This window comes from Pogoniulus pusillus, chromosome 18 (assembly GCF_015220805.1).
Source record: "Pogoniulus pusillus isolate bPogPus1 chromosome 18, bPogPus1.pri, whole genome shotgun sequence".
NCBI lineage: Eukaryota > Metazoa > Chordata > Aves > Piciformes > Lybiidae > Pogoniulus > Pogoniulus pusillus.
The window spans coordinates 2,900,779-2,914,576 of NC_087281.1; the positions used below are offsets into that span (position 1 = coordinate 2,900,779).

The 13,798-nt window shown below is 44.0% G+C and overlaps 1 protein-coding gene across 1 annotated transcript in view; it reads left to right on the forward strand.

Moving 5' to 3' along the window:
- AGPAT4 (1-acylglycerol-3-phosphate O-acyltransferase 4) overlaps positions 1 to 13,798 on the forward strand; it is a 65,831-nt gene that overhangs the window by 1,683 nt on the left and 50,350 nt on the right. The window lies entirely within an intron of this gene.

Below are 13,798 nucleotides of genomic sequence, written 5' to 3' on the forward strand. Positions count from 1 at the left end.
TCATGTTTTGCATAATAATGCCTGCATAAAGTGTTCTGTGGAAGACAGTGAACCAGGATGCATGTGGAAGAATTTAGCAGAAGGCCTGCAGTAAACAGAGTATTGCAAGCTGCTGATGGATAAATGTTGCTCTTAAGCGAAGTTTGGTTGTGTTGTTGGCAAACAGCACATTTTAGTAAGTGCTTCACGAGAAGCTGTAAATATTATGCTTTAGGAGTGGAGAAGCTGTTGAAGAGAGGTGACTGCTTGGTCAGAGTCACAGAACAGAAAATGTTGTGCCCAGAACATGGAAATTAACTGTGTTTCTTTAAACCCAGTAGGTGTAACTTTGGTGGAGAGGTTGGTTTTTTTTTCAGTAAGTCTTGTTCTATCCAGCCAAAATCCAGATGCACTGCAGCAGTGCTTGTTTTTTCTCTTGAGTGAGCTGCACTTTCCTGGAGCGACAGTTGTGCATCACTTGTAATTTAAGGTACTTACTGTACCATAACAGAGAAGAGCCCTGCAAGAGAAGGCTTCTCTTTTAGGTGATGGATGAGAATCCCATGACTGTTCTCTGCTCTGCTGAAAAGAGGAGGTTTATTATTATCTATTGTATACCCTGATTTTATTGCTGGAAGGTGAAGACTGAAAACATCACCCTTTGAACTCGCTTCAACTCAGGAAGACACTGTCACCGCTGTGCTGAGGTTAGCAAGAGATTATTCCTGTGTCCCAGATATGCACTTGTGGCCTTTAGAATTTGTACAAATAATCTGGCCTTAAATTATGAAAAGTCAGATGTCCACAGCATGATGTAAAGCACTTCTCTGACTACTATCACTACTACTGCTGTTGGTACATGGCAGTAAGAGAGCAGATAAACAAGCGGGTAACACCACATGGTAGTGCGCCGTGCATGTGCTTTAGTCAGTAAAACCTTTTGCAGCCTTGGACCTCCCTCATTAGGGAAAACGTTATTTCAGTCCGGGCAACTGTCTCCTGAGGTGTGTTTGATTTAGCTGTAGTGAATGTGGTGGGCTGTTTTGGAAGGAAGCTCAAGTGTGACAGTGCCGCACCCTGGGTGCTTTGTTGTGTTTTGGCGCTGCTACATGGTAGCCGAGTGCGTGTGTTTTCCTAACTGCTTTGTCTGCTGGGTGACTTTCCCCAGTGATTCAGTTGCAGGCTTTTGGGAGGGCTTGCTCACCAGTCTGTCGTTTGGTGTTTTGAAGCTCATTCACATTTCGCTGTGTGGTGAGTGCCCTTATCATCTCTGACTAATGTTCCTGTGCTGCTCAGAAACTGCTGACTCACTTCATTTTTGTGCTTTTCTTCTCACCTCCTCTCTTGCCTCGGACTACAGATGTGATAGGGTCAAAGTAGAGTGGGGGAAAGAGGAAATAGAAATTCTGTGTTGTGACAAGGATGAAGATGCCGTAAAGACACTTCTTTGATACTGTGAAAAAAAAGATGATGGCTGTAATGGATTTCCTTAAAAAGCACATAAACCATGTGTTAGGAACTGGGCAAAGCAATCTTAGTAATTAGGGAGTCCACAGCTGGGACATGGTGGGTTATGGTCTGGTCTTCATTTTGAACTTAAAGCCTTTTTATTTCTATGCCTCTGTTTTCACCTTCAGCTTTTCTGTCTGTCTTATTATATTCTGCCACAATGAGCTTAACACTAAAGTAATTTTCTGCTGCTTGCAGAAGGGCTGTCCTCGCTTGAAGTTTCTGCTGTAGCATAAATAACAGGCACAGGGAAAGACAACCAGTTCTGGGCTGCAAAGAAGTCAGAGATAAAGATCATTAAGAGAGGGTTTACTTGCTAGGTTAAGAAGCTTCAGGCAGAGACGAGCACACTGATTATGCCCGAGATTAATGCCTGAAAAATTCCTGACGTACGAGATTTCTCTTTAATCTGGCCAACAAAGCTACATCATTTCAATGACATATTTTTTTCCAGCAAGATCCAGGTGAGTGAAAAGGTTTGCCTGTGTAGACTCAGCAGGCTCTGTGATTTTTATTTTTTTACCTATTTGTAAAAGGTGGAACACCTGACTGAAAACCTGCTGTTAAAGACAGGGAGAAAACTTATTTTGGAGAATTCTATCTGTAGAAATGGCACATGATTTTTAATCCATTTCAAGTGACAACTACTGTGTGAAAGTTCAAAATGCCTCTTGCTTCTCCCTGTCTCCATGTTATCCCTATCTTCATGGATTATAGTTTGCCTCTTCTCAACATGTTTTTCATCACTTTGGAAAACACCATTAGTACAGACGCTGCTTTGCACTTCTGGAAGACCAGGAAGCATTCTGCCTGCAGCAGCCTACATGTGCTCTTGAAGAAGGAAAACTTCATAAATTATCCAGCTCACAGATAGCTTGTCAGGGGTTAACTTTAGTTTACGTTTCTAAGGATATGTTTAGATAGTGCTGAAACTTGCACAAATGTATTTGTTTCTCCTTGGTATTAGTGAAAATACCCTAAAACAATACAATAACAACATCAGCATTGTCGAATGTGCAGTGATGGGCAGGAGCAATATCACTATCTTCCCACAACCACCAAATGTAAAACAAGCATCTAAAGGATCAAAGTAATTGAAAGAAACTGTACACTCCACTTGCACAGTAGTAGTAGAGGGGCAGTGCTGAAACTTGCACAAATGTATTTGTTTGCCCTTGGTATTAGTGAAAATACCCTAAAACAATACAATAACAACATCAGCATTGTCTAATATGCAGTGATGGGCAGGAGCAATATCACTATCTTCCCACAACCACCAAATGTAAAACAAGCATCTAAAGGATCAAAGTAATTGAAAGAAACTGTACATTCCACTTGCACAATAGCAGTAGAGGGGCAGTAGGGCTATAATCAGGCAGGAGAACTAGGAAAGTGCAATTCCCAAGTTCACTGAATCTTCAGTGTCTGTTTTATGCATGCCTATTGCTGTACCTCTGACAGTGTGCATAAACACTGCATTTCACCTATGACAGAGACAGAAGAGCTTAATTCTGAATTTAAGCCTTGTGAAACTGCCTCAAGATTATTTGAATGTAATGGGACAAATCCTCAAAAACAGTCTTTTAAAAGTCATGCAGAGATGTTGCAGAAGGTGCAGGTAGATGTCGGTGTACCTGATGTGCATCAGACTTGATGTGTGTGGAATGTTAAGAAGCGTTACTGGATTCTCACCAGCAGACTTAGGAACTGTAACACCTGCACACTTACCATCCAATAAAGTAAGTGCTGTTGGATCAAGCATTTTCACTGAATGATTTTGCTGGAAATCTGAGGTGGTTTCGCCTAGACATGCTTTTAGGTGCTGAGAATACAAGTTCAGTGATTAGTTATATCACATTTGTCTGAGTTTGAGGCAAGGATTACTGAAGCTTTTTGAGAGATTTCTTTTGGCTTCAAGTCCAGAATGAAACCTCCTTTTTTTATTGGACTTGATAAATCCAGCGTCTGTGATAAAGGCTTTTATTCTTTGAAACATTCAAATTAAATTAGGCTATTAGGGGACTGATGATCAAGGAGAATGAGGAGGCTGAGAGTTTTCTGAGTTCGTGGTGTAGCAGAGCAGCACTTGTGTTTTAGAGGCAGAGGGGAGTGAAAAGTGGTGTGCATTGGGACCACTGAAATGTAGGTAAAGCAGTCACGAGATTTATTTGGATTTTCACCTTGCATCCGAATGCCTGCTTGTTCTGTGTGTGAGTGCAGTTGAGCCTTTCACAGAAGCCCACATATCTTCATTTTTGGAACCATGCCAACCACGTAACAGCTGTAAGACACATTTTTTCTGAGTGTTGAATGTTACCTCTTTAAGACAGCAGTTCATTTTCTTTGAATAATAAATATGGAAGCCTTGCCACATTCATTTTTTTCAATTAATTATTTTCTACAGAAAGAAGCATTAGAAAACACTTAATAAATAAATATTTGCCATTGGAATGGGCTGCCCAGGGAGGTGGTGGAGTCACCGTCCCTGGAGGTGTTGAAGCAAAGCCTGGCTGAGGCACTTAGTGCCATGGTCTGGTTGATTGTTTAGGGCTGGGTGCTAGGTTGGACTGGATGATCTTGGAGGTCTCTTCTAACCTGGTTAATTCTATGATTCTATCCTTTATTATTACCCTGTGTGTCCCTGTCATGGTGTAGCTGCCTCTTGGGTATGCACTGTCATTTCCAGTTCTAGGGGTTTGGTTTGTTTTTCTCTCATAAAGGAGGAATTCATCTCCTCTTTAGCACCATATGATAGAATACAGACAAATTAAATTAACACTTGGGGGTTAAAAATAACAACTTGCAAATCTTTTTCTGTGTAATGTTCCCTTAGTATTCAAGGAGCATACTAATGAATGTTATTTTGTATTAATTAAGAATATGCAAGTGGGTTAGGTAAAGGAGGCAGTCTGCTCTTATAGAAGATGAAAAAGCCTAACAGCTCACTTGGAGTTGCAGTCAGGATGGCAGTTTTCCTTTCTAGCATTGTTAGCAGCATCTTTTGATTTGTACAAGAAGCGTTTAGATACCCTCACAGATGTAAGTCAGCTCTGTTCCCTCATATCCCTGTAACTTGGAAGTACAGAGGGTGTGATCTGCCCCATGTGCCTGCTGCAACTGTAGCACTATCGTCAGCAGGGCTCACATCTACCAAGTGGGGAAATGAGGTCTTCCTTATACTGAGTTTTGGGAGACAGCAGAAAATTTTTGCCAGTCCACAGTTCGGTGGTGGAGGCCCACTTGTAAGGCAGTGGTGCTGCTACCATGGTGTTTTCTCAACTCAGTAATTGATGCTCTCTCTCTCTCTGCCACTTTCTAGATCTTCTTTGTTTTTTCACTGCTACAAATGATATGATCCACTAATTGCATACTCTGGCTTTCTTAAAACAAAGCCACATAAATTAGGAATTCAACTTCTAGAAAAGGGCTATCCAAAATTGCTAAAGTAAATCACAATTCTAGAAAATACAAAAAGGTCATTTTATGGAAGTGTACTGAGGAAAGAAGATTATCTTTTACAAGTGCTGACAATTTTTATCTTCTGCCTCTTGTCCTTGAAGCACCTAGCAGTGCCTTTAATTCCTTCATGTGTAGGAATAATGAGAGATAGACGTTCGTATGCATGTGTACCCAATACTGTTGGATTGGTACTGAAGTTGTAACTAAAGGTTTATAGGACAGAGTCATCCAAGTTGCTGAATACTTGGTTTTCATTTCTTGAGGAATGGAGAAAAGAAGGAAAAGTAGAATCTGTTAGATCAGCACATACATCCAGGTTTGAACCGCCTCCTGCCTTTATACCTGTTATATCATCTCCTGCCACTGACTGTCTTTGAAGGATGTGCCTCCACTCTGTGTATGGCCTGTCAGAAGCTATTGTAAGGGGAACTTGAGCATGGGCAAGAAGGCAAATAAGGGATGATGAAAAGTACCATTTTGTGTTGAAAGCTGGAGCCCAAGGAATTTTCAGGTTGTGGTTCTGCAGGTGACTCTGCCACAGGCTTGTTGTGTGACTGTCACAGATCTCTCTAAGAGTGCTCTGAGTTTCCAGCAAGACAGATCTTGCCAGACTTACTTCAGTACCATGTGCTAAATAAACTGCAGTTTTTCATGAGAGGGAATTGGTAAATGCAGGAAAGGATTGACAAAAATCCACATTGTTTTCTAATCCTATCTATAAAGAACTTCATCTGGTATATAGAAATGGAATTGTTGATACTAATAAGCCTACTGATTAGATGTAAAATGTCTCTCTCTGGCTATAACTGCTTGGGAGTCTTAGTGGTGTGGAAAGCTTCCTGTTGCAAGACTTGAGCTAGGAGATGCTACTTGTGTAGCCTTTATAACTAACTCATTATGGATAAGAATAGCAGGATTAAATATTTAAAACTTTGAAGTAAACATATGATCCATGTTTCCTTATTGCCTTAGGAGTAAAGCTAGTTTGGATATGGAGGATGTATTTTTTCTGTTGAGAGTATAGGCAGTTCCTGTACCTTCTGCCCACCCTTTGTGTTGCTATGAATGTACTTTACAGTTCTTTGAAACAAGAGTAATTAGTGTTTAGCAGGCATAAATCATGAGTCTTCATAGAGGAGCCCTCCTTTCCTAAGCAAAACCAACCCTGGTTCCTTTGCCTGCCTGCCCTCTCCCTCCTCTCATCTCTTAGGGCTTTTCTAAAAGAAATACTTTTATAATAACATCTGGAGAACTCACACAGTATCACAGTATCACCAAGGTTGGAAGAGACCTCACAGATCATCAAGTCCAACCCTTTACCACAGAGCTCAAGGCTAGACCATGGCACCAAGTGCCACATCCAATCCTGCCTTGAACAGCTCCAGGGACAGTGACTCCACCACCTCCCCGGGCAGCCCATTCCAGTGTCCAATGACTCTCTCAGGGAAGAACTTTCTCCTCACCTCCAGCCTAAATTTCCTCTGGCGTAGTTTGAGGCTGTGTCCCCTTGTTCTGGTGCTGGCCACCTGAGAGAAAAGAGTAACCTCCTCCTGGCTACAACCTCCCCTCAATAGCTACTCCTCTCTTGAAACTGTTCCAGAAATGCCCACCCAGTGATGAGGTGATCAACCTCTGCTGTGCTCAATCAATACTGAGTAAATACCACGATGCAGGTGGCAGCATCCTGGTGTACTGCCCCAGCTGCCTCTTGTTTTTTTACTGTGTTCATTTCCTATGTGTGGGGAAGATGGTGTGGGTCTCACCAGTAAGAGATTTCTCACACGGTGTGCATTGACCAATGGCTTAGCTACCCGGATGCTGGTCTCTACACCTCAAATGATCCATGACTGTTCTGTACACAACTGATGCTAAACACAAAGGCATCCATAGTTGTACACACGCCCACATGTATTTGTATTTGAGAAGGTTTAGCTTGTTGCAGACTGTTGGAGAAATTCTTGTTAGCAGAAGCACACAAAATTGATAAACATGAGCAACCCGTGCTGGGAAGACCTTGAATCCATCCTGGGAGCTTAGATAGCTGGCACAGGGTGGTTTACCCCCACGTGCAGCTGCAGGTGGGTAGAGTTTAGCCAGCCCCAGAGGCTGACCCTCAGAATGTTATGATATACTAACCTATGCATGCATTACATGTAACCTGGACCCTCTGGCTGTAACCAATCTTGGTGGAGCACGCGTCTTGCTAGAGTGCATTTAAGTCACTGTATCATGGAAATAAAGTGGATTTGACCATCTAACCATGTTGGTGAACAAAGAGGCATCTTCCCATGGTGCTCCACCGACTTAAACTCCAACAGCAGACGTTCAGGTTCTGTTATGTGATAAGTTACAGGTACTTCTTAGAATCATAGAATCAACCAGGTTGGAAGAGACCTCCAAGATCATCCAGGCCAACCTAGCACCCAGCCCTATCCAGTCAACCAGACCATGGCATCAAGTGCCTCAGCCAGGCTTTGCTTGAAGACTTCCAGGGACGGTGCCTCCACCACCTCCCTGGGCAGCCCATTCCAATGCCAATCACTCTCTCTGACAACAACTTCCTCCTAACATCCAGCCTAGACCTCTCCTGGCACAACTTGAGACTGTGTCCCCTTGTTCTATTGCTGCTTGCCTGGGAGAAGAGGCCACCTGTCTACAATGTCCCTTCAGGTAGTTGTAGACAGCAGCGAGGTCCCCCCTGAGCCTCCTCTTCTGCAGGCTGCACACCCCCAGCTCCCTCAGCCTCTCCTCATAGGGTTTGTGTTCCAGGCCCCTCACCAGCTTTGTTGCCCTTCTCTGGACACCTTGCAGCACCTCAACATCTCTCTTGAATTGAGGGGCCCAGAACTGGACACGGTACTCAAGGCGTGGCCTTGAGCAAGCCAGAGAATTGACTCAAGTTACTTTGTAGAAACACATTTTAAGGACTCTGTGTTTTCTAGAGGAGTGTGCCAGGTGGCAGTAATTTGTGGGCCAGATTTGACTGACCACTTAATGTTGCCTATGAGAGCAAATACTAAACTGGCTGCAAGGATGATATAGTTGCTTGTCCTAAAGTCTTTGCTGTTGTTCACCTCGGTTCTTTTTGAAGAACTATCCAGGTTGCTTATATTTGTGTGATGGCATATCTGCTTGGCTTGTGAGTATATTCTCTTGTTGATTTTTGTTTGCTGGTTAGTCCTGCTCTCTTGCTCAGTCCTTAAATTGGACCTGTACTTCTTATGTTCCCCTTGCTGGCAGCACCAGAAACTTGTTAGATTAATCAACTCAGAAAAAAGTAAAAGGAAACAGAGGGACTGTGTGGTCCCCAGAACTGAACTCTGAATTCTTGATAGTCTCCTCCAGGTCTTAAATATCTTCCTTTATTTTTAATCATAGATAAATGCATATATATATATAAATATATATACACACACATACAGAAACTTGAGTGGGAAACAGTTGAAGAGCAACACTTGGCATTCTAGAAAGAAGTAACTTGCTTTCCATGACTACTTTTGCAAGCTTGATCTTCTGCACCTGAGAAAACTGCTGTACTTTCATCCTCACATTTTTTGCTATTGTATGTAGGAATTTGGAACAGAAATACATGAAGTAGTTTATTCTCTTCAAAGAAATGTCTCAGCATCAAGCCCTGCCATCGCTAAAAGACTGTACCTGCAAGGAGTTCTGTATTGCTTTGTGTTTCAGCATTATTCCCTATGGCTTCCTTGTTCAGCCCCCTCCTGTCTGAATCATAGAATCAGTCAGAGTTGGAAGGGACCACAAGAATCATCCAGTTCCAACCCCCCTGCCATAAACAGGGACACCCTACCCTAGAGCAGGCTGCCCACAGCCTTATCCATCCTGGCCTTAAACACCTCCAGGGATGGGGCCTCAAACAGCTCCCTGGGCAACCCAATCCAGGCTCTTACCACTCTCATGCTGAACAACTTTGTCCTCACATCCAGTCTGAATCTCCCCTCCTCCAGCTTTGCACCATTCCCCCCAGTCGTGTCACTCCTTAACAGCCTAAGAAGTCCCTCCCCAGCTTTTTTGTAGGCCCCTTCAGATCCTGAGAGTCCACAAGAAGGTCATCTGGGAGCCTCCTCTTATGCAGACTGAACAGCCCCAACTCTTTCAGTCTGTCCTCATAGCAGAACTGCTCCAGCCCTCTGAGCATCCTCGTGGCCCTTCTCTGGATATGCTCCAGCACATCCACATCCTTGTAAAAGGGGCTCCAGAACTGGATGCAGTACTCCAGGTTGGGGTCTCACCAGGGTGGAGTAGACAGGGAGAATCACCTCCCTGGCCACGCTGGCCACACTTCTCCTGCTGCAGCCCAGGCTCTGCTTGGCTTTCTGGGCTGCAAGTGCACACTGCTGGCTCCTGTTGAGCTTCTCCTCCAGCAGCACCCCCAAGTCCCTCTCCTCAGGGCTGCTCTTCAGCCACTCGCTGCCCAGCCTGAATTTGTGCTTGGATTGCCTCGACCCAGCTGCAGGACCTTGCACTTGAATATTTCACATTTCTGGAAGAGGCAGCAAGACTGAGCAGTGGATCTCCAACTTTCCTGTTCCTTCTCAGACTATGCATGCCGTTCCTAGGCTGCTGTCATCCCTTTTGCCTCACTCTATAAACACTTTCCTTTCTACTTGGTAAAGGGATATGCACTGAGGCTGTCAGGACTAAGAGCAGCTATGTTGTGCATTTTGCCAGCAGAGAGTATGCATACACAGAGAACTTGTGTCCTGGAAGGCATGCAGAGTTTGCATTACATTAGATCACAGCAGGAAGAAAATTTGAAAGGGGAAGAAGAAAGCATTATGATACAGTAACCATTTCCAAAACTCCTGGGTTACTTTAGTTTCTTCAGTTTATACTCTGTTATTCTGTCTCAGTGCTCGAGAGAATATAAATAAAAATTCAATTTAGTGGCAAATCTATAAACTGGGAATCCTAACAGTTGCTGGTAGATGGTATTCATCCTTCAGCGTTTGAAACAGCCCAGCTGAGTGATCTTTCCTTTGTAGTGGTGTGTGTTACAAAGCTTGTGGTTCAGGACTGCATGAGTCCTCAGGAAAACCTAAAAGCATTCTTCAATTCCTTTAACTGTGGGAGAAGGACTGAAGAGAATGCTAAGATTCCTCCCTGATTTTCTGAGGAGGTTTGATGTGTTGACCTTGACTGGCTTCCAGAAACTGCTTCCACCCTTCTTCAGCAGGACAGAGGAAGAAAATGAGATTAAAAGCTCATGGGCTGACATAAAGACAGGGAGATCTCTCCACTAGTTACCATCATGGGCAAAACAAATTCCACTTGGGGGAAGATCAATCTATTGCAAATTAGTAATAGAGTAGGGCAGTGAAATACAGAGACAAAGTAAAACTACCTCCCTGCCCTGGCAATCCCCTTCTTCTTTCCAGGCTCAGCTTGACTCCTCCCTCTTTTATATCTCTGCTTCTGCTGCATCCTATGTGGCATAAATGAATAGGGAATAGGGCTTACAGTGAGTCTGTAACAGAGTCTGCCTTCTTCCTTGCACTGTTCCACGGCTCCAGGTGGGGTTTCTTCTACAGGATATGGCTCTTCTGGAACAGACTGCCTCAGCTTCCCATGGGCTACAATTCCTGTCCAAAAACCTGCTTCAGAGAAGGCTCCGTGGATAACTGTTCCCCCAGGGTCCTCCATAGGTTGCTGTGGGACAATCTGCTTCACCACTGTCTTCACAACAGGCTGCAGAGATTATCATCTCCAGCACCTAGAGCATATCTTCCTCCTCCTAATTCACTGACTTTACTGCCTGCAGGGCTGTTTCTGTCCCATTTTCCTCACTCCATTCACAGCTGATGTGCAGCATTTTTTTCTCTTTCTTAACTATATTATCACGAAGGTGCCTATAGCATCACTGATGGGCTCAGCTATGGCCAGCAGCGATGACTGGAGCTTGCTGGAACTGGCTTTATCTGATGTGGAGAGCAGCTTTTGTTGTATTCTCGTGCATCCTTTCCTACTACCTAAACCTTGCCATGTAAATCCAACATGAGGTAATGTTCCAGTGTTGCCTGGGAGAGGTGTGAGAGCCTAATTAAGCATGAAGGAAATAGAAGTTGTTACTGTTGGTGGTTTGGGTTTCTTTGGTAGTATGCACTGATACATTCTTCTTGAATATATCCATGGACATAGCCTCACTTGTGCAAACTTCTGTGGCTCAGTGATGGTGAAGAGTGCAAGGGCTTCCCGTGATTTGCTTTGCACCTAGCTAAAATGGAATGATATGGAATACAGTACTGCTATCTGCTCTTCTGATGGCAACTGGATGATGAAGCTGGGGAGAGGCCTGGAACACAGCCCTGTGACGAGTGGCTGAGGGAGCTGGGGGTGTGCAGCCTGCAGAAGAGGAGGCTCAGGGCTGACCTCTTTGCTGTCTACAACTACCTGAAGGGAGGTCGTAGCCAGATGGGGGTTGGTCTCTTCTGCCAGGCAACCAGCAGCAAAGAAACACAGTGTCAAATTGTGCCAGGGAAGGTCTAGGCTGGATGTTAGGAGGAAGTTCTTGCCAAAGAGAATGATTTACATTGGAATGGGCTGCCCAGGGAGGTGGTGGAGTCGCCATCCCTGGAGGTGTTCAAGCAAAGCCTGGCTGGGGCACTTAGTGCCATGGTCTAGTTGATTGTGTGGGGCTGGGTGCTAGGTTGGACTGGATGAGCTTGGAGGTCTTTTCCAACCTGGTTGATTCTATGATTAGTTCTAGCCTCAAAAATCTTCAAAGTATGAAATAGTATTGATCATTGGCAGCAATTTCTGGAAGAAAGGTGCTCACCTTTTCTGTCACTTCTCTGTCTTCCTGGTCAGTTATTTTAAGCTGAAGGAAATGCTGAGAGTGGTTGAAACACAGTGGATCTTGCTGAGGAGCAAAACGTGGAGGGAAAAGAGGTAGGATTAATAGTCACAGAGTTTGCTTTAAAAGTGATCCTGTGATGTTTCAGGCATCTGAATAGGCACTTGTTGACTCGATCCCTAGTCAGAGATTTGTGGTTTAAGTCCTGTGTATCTGAAGGAAAACTGTTGTTAAAGTGTGTTCCTATCTGAGTTTGATGCTGTAGCTGGCCATTTTCTCCTACTTTGTTCTAAGGGGTGTTTGATAGAAGAGAGCTTCTTGGCAGCTTTCCAATCTTAATAGCTTCTGAAAAAAATGCATTGATTTGCCCTTTTGTTTTCAAAAGAGTGCTGTAATTGTCAGTCATTATCTGTGAGGAAATCAGTGTAATTTATTAAACCAGCATCATAGATTAAGAATTAAAGAGCCGATTCTTTTATCACCTAAACTGGTGTTATGTTGATGTTACCCAGGAGGAACTTTAGTAAGACAAAGTTCCTATGAGCTCTTAAAAAGCAAGTTGTTACATTTCTTTCACAAGTTCAGAACTGATTCTTGAAATTTCTACATTGTTGTTGCTTGTACCAAGAATCTAAACTTCATTTCTTTGAATAATGAGAACAGTCCAAAAAATAAAATATTTTAAAAATCTTTGGTAGAGGAGAAAGTTCTTCCCAGAGAGAGTGATTGGCATTGGAATGGGCTGCCCAGGGAGGTGGTGGAGTCGTCGTCCCTGGAGGTGTTCAAGCGCAGACTGGCTGAGGCACTTAGTGCCATGGTCTGGTTGATTGTCTAGGGCTGGGTGCTAGGTTGGCCTGGATGATCTTGGAGGTCTCTTCCAACCTGGTTGATTCTATGATTCTAAGAAGTACCTGTAACTTACCACATAACAGAACCTGAACATCTGCAACAAGCTAAACCTTCTCAAATACAAATACATGTGGGCGTGTGTACAACTATGGATGCCTTTGTGTTTAGCATCAGTTGTGTACAGAACAGTCATGGATCATTTGAGGTGTAGAGATCAGCATCCGGGTAGCTAAGCCATTGGTCAATGCACACCGTGTGAGAAATCTCTTACTGGTTGAGACCCACACCATCTTCCCCACACATAGGAAATGAACACAGTAAAAAAACAAGAGGCAGCTGGGTCAGTACACCAGGATGCTGCCACCTGCATTGTGGTATTTACTCAGTATTGATTGAGCACAGCAGAGGTTGATCACCTCATCACTGGGTGGGCATTTCTGGAACAGTTTCAAGAGAGGAGTAGCTATTGAGGGGAGGTTGTAGCCAGGAGGAGGTTACTCTCTTCTCTCAGGTGGCCAGCACCAGAATGAGAGGACACAGCCTCAAATTTAGGCTTGAGGTGAGGAGAAAGTTCTTCCCTGAGAGAGTCATTGGACACTGGAATGGGCTGCCCGGGGAGGTGGTGGAGTCGCTGTCCCTGGAGCTGTTCAAGGCAGGATTGGACGTGGCACTTGGTGCCATGGTCTGTCCTTGAGCTCTGTGGTAAAGGGTTGGACTTGATGATCTGTGAGGTCTCTTCCAACCCTGATGATACTGTGATACTGTGATGTCGGAGAAACAGAACACTAAGGTAGAATCACAGAATCAATCCATTTGGTTGGAGGAGACCTCCAAGCTCATCCAGTCCAACGTAGCACCCAGCCCTGTCCACTCAACCAGACCATGGCACTAAGTGCCTCATCCAAGCTTTTTTTTGAACACTTCCAGGGATCTTGTATCTTGCTCTGTAAAGCTGTTAAAGTCTTATGTTTGGGTTTGTTTTTCTTTGTTTGTCTGTTTTTAAATACAGTGCTTTATCTTGGTGTGTAATGAAGAGGCTGGGGCGTGAATCATGGCAGTGGTTCCTACTACACAACATTTCTCCTACTCCTTAGCCTTTAACAAAAACAGTCTTTGATCGAAGGCCATGGTCATAAGTGTCTGCTGCTCTCTTTAATAGAATAATTGGTTAAACCTGGAAAGCCT